Source organism: Lemur catta, chromosome 14 (genome assembly GCF_020740605.2).
Source record: "Lemur catta isolate mLemCat1 chromosome 14, mLemCat1.pri, whole genome shotgun sequence".
NCBI lineage: Eukaryota > Metazoa > Chordata > Mammalia > Primates > Lemuridae > Lemur > Lemur catta.
The window spans coordinates 28484630-28499323 of NC_059141.1; the positions used below are offsets into that span (position 1 = coordinate 28484630).

The 14694-nt window shown below is 40.7% G+C and overlaps 1 pseudogene; it reads right to left on the reverse strand.

The window, feature by feature from the left end:
* Positions 1-10679: 10679 nt before the first annotated feature.
* Positions 10680-14486, reverse strand: LOC123649707 (annotated as a pseudogene).
* Positions 14487-14694: the final 208 nt, after the last annotated feature.

Below are 14694 nucleotides of genomic sequence, written 5' to 3' on the forward strand. Positions count from 1 at the left end.
AAAGCAAGAGGAGATCAGAGAGTTAACCAGGTGGGGTCAGAACGAATTGGCCAGGCTTGTAAACCACTGAACTTTGGCCTTGTTCTAAATGAGATGGGCAGCCACTGGAGAGTTTTGAGTAGAGGTGTGGCATGATTTTTCACTCTGCTGTCCCTACGATAGATCAGAAAATTAACTGGTTTCATAACAGTATTCAAAAAAAATTTTGGCTTTACTTCTGGACTTGCAGTTCAGAATAAACAGAGCCAGGGCAGGGGTTCCCCTCACCCAGGCCTGCTGAGAGCCTTGCCTGGGCGTCACCGTCAAAACCAGTGAAGAGCCAGGAAGGAGCTGAGAGCTTTGAGGCTAGATCTAGTCTAGTCTTCATCTGGTCTTGGTAAGTCTTGTAAAAACTTTCTTTATGAGAGGAGACAGCCATCAGATTAACCAGTAATTGTATTTGACACTAAGAATGCCAGGCCATAAAAGGATTATCTAATATTACTGGAAGCTTCTGAGACCAGTAATAGAGATGCACACTGGAAGCTGACTTCTGAGTCCCTGCCTAAACCAAAGGATAGATGGAGGGAAGATAAGTTGCTGAGTGCATGGTCTTCAAAATTCATTTATCTATTCTTAGCTTCTCTCTCTGCATAGTGCTTTTTTTTTTTTTTTTGAGACAGAGTCTCACTTTGTTGCCCGGGCTAGAGTGAGCGCCATGGCGTCAGCCCAGCTCACAGCAACCTCAAACTCCTGGGCTCAAGCGATCCTACTGCCTCAGCCTCCCGAGTAGCTGGGACTGCAGGCATGCACCACCATGCCCGGCTAATTTTTTCTCTATATATTCCTAGCTGTCCAAATAATTTATTTCTATTTTTAGTAGAGATGGGGTCTCACTCTTGCTCAGGCTGGTCTCGAACTCCTGACCTTGAGCGATCCACCTGCCTCGGCCTCCCAGAGGGCTAGGATTACAGGCATGAGCCACCGCGCCCAGCCTGCATAGTGCTTTTTACCAAGAAACACTGGGAGAATGGATGAGGGTAGAAAGGGAGGTGGAAGGAAGGAAGTGATGAAGTTTATTTACTTTAATGATGCCTTATAATTACCTTGTTACTTTTCAGAACTAATTTTAAAATATTTGTTTCTTCCTTTACATGTCAAATCAAACTGCTTGAAAAATACATTCTAAAAAATCCTATTTTCTCTGGGTGAAGTGGGTGAAGTTTAAGGAACAGATTTTTCCCCCCTTTAAAATGTATTCTGCTTAGTTAACTTCACTATTGACAACTTGCATTTACTTAAATAAAAGAATAATAGGGCCACATGCAAGATAAGATATTTTGACAGAATGGATAATGGTCTGGTTATTAGAGAATTATATTATAGGAGGTGAGAAATGCTCTCTTGAGTCCAATTGTTCTCAGTATCCCAGATGGCATTCAACGGGAAATGCTAATTGAAGGGATGAATTTAAATTGCTAGGTAATGTATTAAATACTTTTTCTAGACTCCTAATAATGAGCCACCCAAAATGCAACCAATAAAACTGTACATACTCTAGAAAAAAATATGGATAATTAAGATGAATAACCTACTGTAGGGAGATTTCTCCTTGAGTGTGCTCATTATTCTTGAGGGAATTGAAACAAATTTGGGGAAAGAAGACCCCAAAGTTGGTTTTATCAGGGCATCAGGGACCAGAAGGAATAACTAGGTGTTCTGGAGGCTCATGGATCCAGGTGAAGAGGTGTGGCATTTGCACGGTTAGGATGTAGGGTGAGTTCAGGGATTAAGGTTGTGCAAGTGGTCTGAACAAGGGGTCAGCTTTTCTTTTCCCGTCTTTGACTATACACTCTCATTAACTCTCTATTCCTCTCTCTTGTCCCCTTTCCCTCTCTCCCACTTTCTCTCTCTTTCTGTGTACTATTATACCAAAATGAAGCCTGTTTTTATTGACTGCTGTATCTACTGGAAAAAGTTTTATGTTCCTGTATATATTTTTTCATCTATTCTTCTGCAGGTTGCCTGGGAAAGAAAACAAAAACAAGAAACAGTAAGCTCTGTGCTAACTTTTAAAAACGGTCAACTGAAAACAATTTTATTTTACAAGTGGATTACTTCTTTTTAGTGAGTCAATGGCTTTTGACAGGGAAAAAACAAAACTTTCCCACTGGCTCCAAATTTACACAAAAGTGCTCAAAAAGATTCCTTCAGTTAAGAAGAAAAGTGATTAATTAGCAAGGGGAGATAGCCACACTATTTATGTTATATAGTAGACAGAAATTGACCAGGTATGGCAGCTCATGCCTATAATCCCAGCACTTTGGGAGGCCAGGGTAGGAGGATCGCTTGAGGCCTGGAATTCAAGACCAGTCTGGGCAACATAGCAAGACCCTATCTCTACAAAAAATTTTTTTAAAAATTAGCTGGGTGTGGTGGTACGTCTGTATTCCTAGCTACTCGGGAGACTGAGGTGGGAGGATCACTTGAACCCAGAAGTTTGAGGCTGCAGTGAGCTGTGATCACACCACTGCACTTAAGCCTGGGCCACAGAGTGAGACCCTGTCTCAAAAAAATAAATAAATACAGAAATTGATTTTTGATAAGGAAGCAAGCAGCTGTAAACATTGTCATTCAGCTTTCATGAGAGATGGTTGCTCTATTTTAGGGTTCTTGCCAAAGCTGGAGCAGGTGCTAATTTTTTTTTTCTTTTTTAATCACTCATAGCTCACAGGGGTTTAACTGGCCAGGATGAGGCTGACGCTCAATGGGCTTACGCCCAAATGGGCTGGTGTGCAGGCAACACAATGACCAGACCAGCTTGATGCTCTGACACAATTCTCAAAGCCCTTCTGAAATAGTTGGCTAGACAGACTCCCACTCACGTTAAAATTAGAATCGCACCTGCCACATCCAGCATGTGTTAAGTTTCTGAAAATACTAGAGAAGGAAGATAACAGAAATATTCTTACCAATGTTCTTAAAGACATTGTAGTTCTAGGACTTTGCAGTAGGGGTAAGAGGATAAGGGGGTCAGAATAATCAATTGCCTTTGCTTTGAATGTATTCCAATTAATGCACGACTGGGGGAATTTTTTGAGACGAATCATGGCAAAACATTTTTCCCCACCTCTTTATAGTTTTCAAGTATAAATTTATTTTGCCAAACTTCTGAGTCCCTTTACTTCTTCTTAAAATTTCACTTAGAGCCAGGCGCAGTGGCACACACCTGTAGTCCCAGCTATTTGGGAGGCTGTGGCAGGAGAATCCCTTGAGCCCAGGAATTTCAGTCCAGCCTGTGCAGTATAGCAAGACTCTGTCTCTATAAAAAATAAAATAAAAAAATTTTACTTAAATTTTTACTCAAAATTTTGCTAAGAACAGAAAGCAACACAGAAAGATGGAAGAAAATAGAAAAAATCAGCCGGGCATGGTGGCGCACACCTGTAGCCCCAGCTACTTGGGAGGCTGAGGCAGGAGGAACCCTTGAGCCCAGGAGTTTGAGGTTGCTGTGAGCTAGGCTAATGCCACTGCACTCTAGCCCAGGTGACAGAGTGAGACTCTGTCTCAAAAAATAAATAAATAAAAAATAAATAAAAATTCAAAAGTTTTTCATCCTCTCTGACAACTCAAGTCAGTTCAACGAGATGAGTAGTGGAAGTTTATGAAACAATTGGACAAAAGAATCTTTATTTCTGCTGAACTAGAGAGCTATGTGAGGCCACCATATTGTTTAAGAGAGAGAGTCTTGGTCTGTTTTCTTTTGCTATAACAGAATACCACAGACTGGGCAATTTATAAATAAATTTGTTTCTTACGGTTTTGGAGGCTGGGAAGTCCAGGGTTGAGGGGCTACATCTGGTGAGGGCCTTCTTACTGCATCATAACGTGGTGGAGGGCATCACATGGCAAGAGGGCAAGAGCATGTCAGCTCAGGTCTCTCTTCCTCTTCTCATAAAGCCACCAGTCCCATCATGGGAGCCCCACCCTGATGACCTTACCTAACCCTAATTACCTCCCACCTCCAAATACCATCAACATATGAATTTGGGGAGTAAGTTTCCAGCATATGAAATTTGGGGGACACATTCAAACCACAGCAGAGAGTAAAGCCAGCACAAAGGAAAATAGGGCTGAGAGAGAAAGAGAGGGAGAGAGAGAGAGGAGTCCAGATCCTGACCACATAGAATGAACACCCGGATCCAGCTATGTCTGAAGCAAGCACAACCTTTGATTTTGCAGTTAAGTGCACTGACTTCCTTTGTAACTTAGGCAGTTTGAACTGGATATCTTAACACTTGGAATTTAAAAAGTCTTGATTGAACTTTGTCGTTTAATTTAAGCATTTAATGAACATATATGGAGCATCAATTATGTTCCAGGACTATGCTAGGAAGTACTGGAGATACAGATTTGAGCAAGGTAACTTCTTTTATTTACAAATTTAAAATTTGAAAACTTCACTTTCTATTAACATTTGGCACATCTGTGCTTTCTCTCTCTCTCTCTCTTTCTCTTCCTCTCTCATACACACACTCATACACACACACTGATTCACTTTTTTTCCTATGAAACATGAGCGTAAGTTGAAAAGACCAACTTTATCCCTAATGTGTATCTCATTAGAATTAGGGCAGTCTCATTATCAAATTCTGGAATTTAACTTTGATCCAATATTATCTAATAGATGGTCCTTATCCAAATTTTACTGCCTATGCCAATATTGAATGTATTTTTATTCTTCAATCCAGGATTTAATCCAGGATCACACATTACATTCAGTCCTGTCTCTTTAGTCTCTTTTCATCTGCAAAGATTTATCAGCCTCTCATGATATGTCATGACATTAACATTTTTAAAGGAGCCCTTGCCTATTGTTTTATAGAATGCCCCTCACTCGAGATTTTTGCATGCCTTCTTATGATTTGATTGTGATTATGCATTCTTGGCAGGAATACAGTGTAGATAGTGTGTCTCTTTTAGTGCATCATAGCAGGAATCATCTGATGTTGGTTCATCCCATCCTGGGTGTGTTAACTTTGATTACTTGGCTGAAGTAGGATCTAGCAGATTTAGGTAAAGGGACCAAAAGTTTTCTTATATGTCATCTATCTACCTACTTATTTATTTATTTATTTATTTATATCAGTATGGGCTCACAAATTCTTGTTTTACTTAACATGTTATAATTTGTTACTAATGATATTTATTATGATGCTCAAATTTTCCCTGATTTGGCTGGTGGGAGCCTCTTCAAGATGGCTTTTGAGACTTTTTGACAAGTCCTCGTCATTCTTTGGCCACTTCTTTGCACAACAAGGTTTTCATTTTGTATTTTCCCTAACCCAATGCTGGAATCAACTGTGTTTTTCCAAGAAGCTCGATTCCTATTAGTGGGGAATGGAATTTAGAAATCAAGCAAGACCTGGGCACAAAGTGTGATTGGTGCTACTGGGTTGTGATTGCTTCTAGACCCTTTCAGCCAATATAGATGGGAAATCTATACCCATGTATTTTAAAACCATGACTTTATAGTGATCCTCTAATTCCAATCCAACAAATAGCAGCACAGGGTTCTTCATCTCTAGCTCCCATTTCATATTTGCATATTTGTTTTCCAATAGCAAATGTTCCGGTTTCCAAAAACTTCAGTATAAATTTAGTCATTTGTTCTATCCTACAATATTCATGAAATACTTTCAGAATTCCTACACCCATAGCACCGTCAGTAACAAAACTACTAAGCAAAGTTCAAGATTTATTTGCCCCAGCTACTGAGGCAGGAGGATCGCTTGAGCCCAGGAGTTTGAGGTTGCTGTGAGCTAGGCTGACGCCACGGCACTCTAGCCTGGGCAACAGAGTGAGACTCTGTCTGAAAAAAAAAAAAAAAAAAATTTATTTGCTGTTCTTTCTGCCATTAGGCTATGTTTATATGTTCACAGTCCATAATTAAATCTTTCCCCTGTGTGTTTATATTATCCATTTGATATACAGTTCAATTCATTTTTGTTTGTATTCAACTTCAGTTTTCCCACCAACTTTGTTGATTTTTTTTTGAATTTTTAAAAACACTAACATGGTTCCAAAAGTCAAAACTATACAAAAAGTTGGGTCAGAGAAATGACAACACCTCCCCTTCCCTTCCATCCCATTCCCACTCTCCCCGTGTAGGGAACTTTGTCATTAATTTCTGGTTTATCCTTCCTGAGATTCCTTTTGTAAAAAGAAGCTAGTGCATGCACATTTTAATTTATCCTCTTTTCTCATGCATATTGCAAATTATACTCTTTTTTTCACCTTGCTTTTTTTTTTTGGTTAATTTTATATCATAAAAACCACACTTTTAATATTAAAGATCTCTTCCTCATTTATTTATTTATTTTTTAGAGACTGGATCTCGGTTTGTCACCCAGGTTGGAGTGCAGTGGCTATTCACAGCCATGATCTTAGCTCACTGCAGCCTCGAACTAACTCGGCTCAAGTGATCCTCCTGCCTCAGTCTCCCACGTAGGTGGTACTACAGGTGCACACCACCATGCCTGGCTCTTTATTTTTTTTAAATAACAGCTTTATCAATGTATAATTCACATATCATAAAGTAATCCATTTAAAGTATTCAATGGTTTTTAATATAATCACAGAGTTGTGTGACCATTGCCACAATTATAGAACATTTTTGTCACCCCAAAAAGAAACCGTGTACTCATTAGCAGTCACTCACCATTTCCCCCCAATTCCAGAAGCTCTAGTGAGCCACTAACCTGCTTTGTCTCTATAGGTTTGCCTATTCTGGGCCTTTTATATAAGTGAAATCATAACAATGTGTTGTCCCTTGCCACTGTCTTTTTTCACTTAGCATATTTTCAAGGTTCATCCGTGTTGTAACATGTATCAGTACTTCACTTCTTTTGATGGATAAATAATATTTCATTGTCTAGATATAACAAATTTTATTACTTCATTAGTTACTGGACACCCAGTTGTTTCCATTTTTTGGCTATTATAAATAATGCTGCTATGAACATTCATGTATAAATCTTTGTGTAGGTGTGTATTTTTAATTCTCTTGGGTGTATACTTAGCAGTGGAATAGCTGGATCATATGGTAACTCTACCTTTAACCTTTTGAGGAACTGCCAGACTGTTTTCCACAGCGGCTGCAGCAGTTTACAGTCCCATCAGCAATGTATGAAGGTTCTGATTTCTCCATATTCTTGTCAGCACTTGTTATTATCTGACCTTTTGATTATAGCCCGCCCAGTGGGTATAAAATGGTATCTCACTGTAAATTTGATTTTCATTTCCCTGATGCCTGATGATTCCTTGTTCTCTTTCACTGCAGCGTGGTCTTTGTCTTTGTGTGGATGTACCATAACGAATGCCACAATTCTTGCTGGCTTTTGCTCTCAGGGAACTCATTGACCACTAGAGAGACAGACTGTTAAACTAGTAATTACAACACATCGATAACACAGTTATTAATATTTAAATAAGAATAGGGCACTCCAGAAGGAGAAAAGGGGAAGAAACTCACTCTAACTGGGAAGTGAAAAGCTTTAACACATCAACTGCCACACTAGAAAAAAATTTTTTTTCCTTGGGTCCATGGTGTTTTATTACTAAAATAGAATAAAAACTTCAAAAACAAAAGGATCCTTTCTAATTTAATGAAAAATTTGTTATTTTTTATTGTTTTCTGTGCATGAGTTATATGCAACTTGAAAAATAGTTCATGCAGCTTCCAAGGTAGAGAGATTGTTAGTTACATATGCTTCCCAAAGCCCCGGGCTCAAAGCTAGCATGAGTTAAATACAACTCACAGGGTAGTTAATGTGTTAAAGATGGGTGAGTCTGAAAGGATAATTTGGAGGTGGGGAGAGGAGCCTTTGTGAGGCAGACCCGCTCCAAAGAGCTTGAGTGCTTACAGAGAGTCACCTTTCCTCCTCTGTATTCATTATGCTTACTATATCACATGTAAGCTACTTGTGAAAGTGAATTTTTTCCTGCACAGCTAATTTTCATTTCTCCTAGCAATACAGGAGGTCAGGGAGAAGGACTGGCAGGGATTTTAAATTTTCTGTGGTTATGTAAGCATGTCAATAAATGAAGGTATAATGAAACAAAACACTGAATGTCATAATATGTTAATATGTTTAAATTATAATTAAATAAATACCTTGCAATCCATGCCAACTTGTTCTCTTCATGGGTATAAATACATAATGATAATCTAGATTTATTTTGCTGGCATCTGACCATAATGAAATAAACTTGGATTGCTTTCATTTCCTTAATTGGCTTCCAAATTCCTGCTAGGTAAGTCACAGTTGACTGGTATGCCTATGGGAAGAGGAATGGAGTCCTGGTTTGTTCCCAGTTTCCATGTGGCTGATTGGCTCGGGGAACCCTGTATTCCACCAGGTGGACTCTTCCCTATCTTTCTTCTTCAGGGATCTGTGTGGGTGCCAGGTCTGCAACATTCATAGCCAAGTTCATTCGGTCACCATCCCAGGTGCCTGGCTGTGACCGGAAGAGATCCACTTCCTAGTCTGGTTTCCAAGCCTTGCTCCTTGGACCAGCTGTGGGCATTTGTCTAGTTTTTGATGGTCCTCTTTTCACTGTACCCAGAAAAATTATAAGAGCTTAAACTATATATAATACAACATAATCATGGTAAGGCAGCTTGTATGTTCTCTCGCTATTGCACAGTTTATAATTATGATGTGAGGAGCACCTGCACAAGATAGATGGACCCAAACCTTGTTTCACATTTGCTAGAGGGAGCCCTCTGGGGCTGTGGAGTGTGCTATTTGCAGCAGTCCCCAACATTTTGGCAGTAGGGACCAGTTTCCTGGAAGACAATTTTTCCACAGACCCAGTGTGTGTGCAGGGGTGGTTTGGGCATGATTCCAGTGCATTACATTTATTGTGCACTTCATTTCTATTATTATTACATTGTAATATGTAATGAAATAATTATACAACTTACCATAATGCAATGCCAGTGGGAGCCCTGAGCTTGTTTTCTTGCAACTGGACGGTCACATCTGGGGGTGATAGGAGACAGTGACACCTGAAGTGTGTTGCTTATGTCCAGTCTACTCAGTAGTCTCGTTTTGGTTGCTGTCACTGCAGAAAACCCTCCTTCACAAAGATAGGATGTTGGAAATAGAAGTAGACTTTTCAGTGCTTTTGTGGCAATCTCAGGATAATCTGTATTTGCAGCCACTCCCTAGCGCTAGCATCACCACTTCAGCTCCACCTCAGATCATCAGGCATTAGATTCTCATAAGGAGCACGCAACCTAGATCCCTCACATGCGCAGTTTACAGTAGGGTTTGCGCCCCAATGAGAATCTAATGCTGCTGCTGATCTGACAGGCGGAGCTCAGGGGGTGATGTGAGCGATGAGGAACAGCTGTAAATACAGATGAAACTTTGCTCGCTCACCGCCCACCTCCTGCTGTGCAGCCCGGTTCCTAACAGGCCACGGACCGGCACTGTGGTTGGGGACCACAGCTTATTTGAACAATTTTATGGGAGTAGTTCTGAAAAGTTTCTGAATTTTTTTGAACAGGGCAGAGTTACAACCTCCATAATCAGTTTACAGGAAGTTCAAATAATTGCTGCAAGATGGCAGAAGACATCTCACTCCACGTTGTTTACAAAAATGATTTAACCTGGTGGTTCCAATTAACATATTGGTGGGCTCTAACGTATCACAGGTGGTTTTTATTACTGTTTTCAAATGAGTGAGGTATGTCTTTATTTTCCGACATGGGAAATTTTCATGATATACTGTTTAGTGGGACAGCAGTTTCAGGACAGGGTGCATAATATGATTCCATTTTTGTAAAAACTTATCAATCAATTAAACAAATATATCTAGTATATCTATTACTTAAAATCTAGGGATGTTAATCTGTCATAGGATTAGAGTTTAAAAATGTCTAGGGTTGTAAACTGGGGAGTTGAGTTGAGCCTTCCATTTATACTTTACACGTTCTTGTGTTGCTATTTTTTTTTTACTATGTGGGAGTTTATTAATGATGTAATCCTGAAGGTACAAGAAATGCATCAGAATTCCAGATGATGGTGCCCTATACAGACTCTTGGTTTGAAAATATGATCAGAGAGCAATGTAATTGCAGTCCTTGGAATATATAGTCCTTTCTGACTGTTGCTGTGACTTATGTATGTTAAATCTGTATATATTTATGTATACAACTTGTTGAGCTTGGAGATAAGTATACATCCATGAAACCATCTCCATAATCTATGCCATAACCATATCCATCACCTCCAAAAGTTTCCTTCTGGCCTTATTTATTATTATTATTTGTGATAAGAACACTCAACATATGATCTAACCTCTCAGCAACTTTTTAAGGACACAGTACAGGATTATTAACTCTAGGCACTATCCTGTACAGATGTCTAAGACTTATTCATTTTGCATAACTGAGACTTTGTACCCTTTGATCAATTCCTCCCCATCTTCCCTTCCCCCATCCCCTGGCAACCACCATTCTACTCTCTGGTTCTATGAGTTTGATTATTTTAGATAGTTCATATAAGTGGTATCATATAGTGTTTGTTCTGTGTCTGGCTTATTTCACTTAGCATAATGTGCTCCATGGTCATTCATGTTGTCACAAGTTGTCACAAATGGCAGGATTTCCTTCTTTTTTTTAAATTAAAAAATAATCACTTTATTTAACATGTTACACCTTAACATTTAAAATATCATGCTCTAGTTAAATATTTCAACAACACTGTATGCAAATAAAATATTACACAAAATATATTTAAGAAAATGTTTTGGTCTTTGATCTGAGTAATAAACAAAAACACAGGCACTTCTACACTGAGACAAGGAAGCAATCACTACTCAGTATAATTATCTTGTATAAGCAACACGTGAAAATATGGCAATAATAAATCCTGGAGTTTTAAACTGACAAGTCACTTAGGAAAAGGTCTGCAACTTCAATCTTTTCACTCAAGTCATAAGTTACATACACTTTCCTGGTCCACACTGAAAATTCACAAACCCAATATGGTTGTCAGGGGCAATTCAATCTTCAGTTGGCCATTATGAAATCATATTCATTATTTTCAAATGCTAAAATCAGATAACTATTATGATAACACCCAACAAACCAAACACAAGAAAAATTAAACTCTCTTTCTTATTCTGTCCACAAGACCACAAGATAAATTGGATGAGTGTCACATAGTGATTCTCATTTTACAAAAGTAACTAATTAGATTAACACAAGAAAATACCGTTGGGGTGGCAGAAAAATTCCACAGAAGTCAACTTTCTAGACAATTTTAAAAATTCACACAAATGTCATGAAAATAAATGTAATTCCAATTCACAAAAACCACTGAATCATGTATAACAACTTCTTTGTAGTCAATAAGTTTATAAACACATGAATTAGAGACCCTCAAATGGATACTACTTATAAAGGCAATTTTGATGGTTTAACATAGAAATTACCCTAAATGTGGGAACCTCCCCTAAATGGGACTATTAAAAATATGCCCTTCTATGCAAAATCGTCAGATCTACACAGGAACAAATGTTATTCTTGTTTTTCTCCACCATACCAAATGTCCTGAAGCCTCTGTGTTTCTCTGGAACGAGGCCGAGTTTCTGAAGGCACATTCCAGTGCAAACGTCACCGATGGGGTAGAGGAGGACCCCGGGGGTGACAGTGCACAGCCTCAGGGCCAGGCGGCCGAGGAGAGGAACCCCCCGCCCCGCGTAGGGTAGGGAGACGCCGGAGTAAACTTCCGGGATGTCAGTTTCTTATCCCGGTGGGCTCCAGCACTGCGGATCACATCACCTGTGAACAAATCTTTGGCTTTGTTCCTGGATAAGCTATTCAAGTAATTCACCATGTAACGGGTGTCCACAAACACATCGTCATCGCCCTGGAAGACGAACTCGGTGTCTGGGAAGGAAGTACTCAGCCCCCTGAGAATCAGCACTCCCTTCAGAGACAAGCTGAAGAAAGCGTCTCTGAAGCTCTACCTGAGAACTGCTTGGTGCTCCCCGCTCTCAGATTTCAGCATATCTGGAAGGTCGGGGTGGTTGTCTCCGGGGGAGTCCACGGCCTGGTTCCCCGCGGCGCGCTCTCTGCCCCAGGGTTCCCGGGTCGCGTGTCTTCTGGCACAACGTGCAGCGAGGGACTTACTCGCCAGCAATAGGAATGGTTTCTTTGCACACTTAGGCGGCTGATCTATAAGCAGTGAATAGTTGTGACATCTCAAATACAGCAGAAAGTCTTTAACTCTGTCCGGCAGATTGTTAAACCCTGTAACGACTGACGTGATCCTCTGATCAGGTTCACGGCTTATCTGGGAAAAACCGTGCCCGTCCCCAGTGTGGGTGGCCAGCACGCTCAGGATGGGATTGTACTACTTGTTCTGCTTTTCTTGTTCTGTTTCCGTATGCCTGGGGAGGTCAGGCATCTTCCAGAACTTTGCGTATTATTACTTACCCCTTCCCCATTTTTTCTTGGCTACTGCTTTTGGAGACTTCCGTAATCAAATAAATGAAGACGTTTGCCATCATCAGGATACCCAACGATTTTATTCTTCCACGTCCAACACTCGTTTCTCATATCTGCGGCCACCTGGTGGGTGTCCAAGGCCTAGGGTGGTGCCCTGCTTGGCATCGCCACCAGATACTCAGGTTTATGAAGCCTCCCAAGACATTTAGGGAAGGGTGGAGTCGTTGGTTCTCCTGGTGTCATCATGCCCGTCTCAGGAAGCCGGAAATGCAAATCCCATGCCTGACCAACCCGATTGTGGTCCAAGGGGCAGGGTGGACACCCAGGCACGGCCTAAACAGCTGAACTCTGACCACTGCCTCCCCGGCACTGCTGGGCTCCACGGGCACCATGGGGTCTTGGTGCCAGCCATACCCTAGGACCACCGACGTGCCCTCCCAGGCCGGCTCGCCAGAGCACTGCCTTCCAAGGTGAGTCCCAGCCGCAGTTAACACGACTTTGAGGCCCACAGGTAAGCTAGGCCCGACAGGGTGAAGTTATCCTGGTTTTCAGGATCTCCTTCTTTATTAAGGCTGAATAATATTCCATTGTACGTATATACACCACATTTTCTGTATCCACCTGTCTGTCGATGGAAATGTAGGTTGCTTCTATGTCTTGACTGTTGTGAATAAGGCTGCAGTGATCCCAGGAGTGCAGGTGTCTCTTTGAGATTCTGATTTCAGTCTACCTCCATACCACCCTGAACGCACACTGTCTGATCTCGGATCTAAGCATGGTGGGGCCCGACTTGTACTAGGGGGAGATTCTGATTTCAACTCCTTTGGATACATACCCACAAGTGGGATTTCTGGATCATATGGAAGTTTTATTTTTAATTTTTTGAGGCACCTCCAACTGTTTTCCGTAGTGGCACACCAATTTGCATTCCCACTAACAATGTAAAGGGTTCCCTTTTCCCCATGTACTTGCTTGTTGAATTTTAAAGTATCACTTTTAAAAGAGAAAAACAGGGTATGTTTTTAAAAATAAAAATATTTCAAGAAATGTTCCCAGGACCTTTGAAAACCGTTGGTTTCCACAGCAAGTCTTGACCATCTAGATCCACACCACAAGGGGGTGCTGTGGGATCTTGAATGAGTCACCCCACTGGCACCTCGGCTTCCTCCTCTGTAAAATGAAGATAACACCCTTGCAGAGCCGTGGTGAAGATGAAAAGATACAGCCGTGAAAGTGAGCGTCCTGGGAGTGTGCCTTTAACTTTTCTAAACATGAATAGGGGTTGGGATAAGGTGAAACCAAAAAATCCTTGTTCTGACCAATTCTACTTTTAAAGCAAGAACAAAGAGTTCAATGCTTTTCAACTTCCTCCTTTGACCTAAATCTCTTCTCACACTCCTAATCGGGTGCTAGAATGAAAAGAAGCTTAGAAGTCAGCCTTCTTGATTCAACCTCTCCTTAAAGATTCTGGCAAAAGTGATGCACCTTAAGCCCAAAGGGAAGGCTGAATTTTAAATATGATTCCTGGAGATTCCCAGGCCCAGGTTAAGGACATGGCGTTAATTTAATCCAATCACCTTATTTTACCCAGGAAAACACCATTCAGGGAAATTCAAGCCACTGAGCCCAGTTGGTTGTTCGTGACTCACAGATTTTACCACCCCTTGAATTGCCCTGGGGATGGGAACCACCCACAATGTAGTAGCGTGATTTATGCTCCACAACACCCCTGGGACCAGGGCAAGGCTAGACTTTACCTGAACTCAATCCTTGCTTATCTCTTCCCCCTCCCTAGTCTGTTTCTCCCATAAGCTTTTCCTGAGGAGTATACGCCTGTAAATCACACACACCCCAACCGACCTCTGTCTCAGGCTCTGCTTCTGGGGAATCTTACCTAATATAGTGGCAATGGCATCATTTTATAGCTTCCAGGCAGTGATAACTTGTGTGATGACAATACACTAGTAAGACACCTAATGCCTCTCTTCACTTTATAAAATTATACATGGGACCTCAGAGAACATTTAGTCATTTTACAGGATATGTATGTATGTGTATATACATGTATGTATGTATAGTATATAGTTTATATGTATTCTTCTGCTTTTTCCACCTAATATATCACAGTGATTTCCCTTTACTTCTATCTTTATAAACATAATTGTGAGAAGATGCATAAGATTCTAATC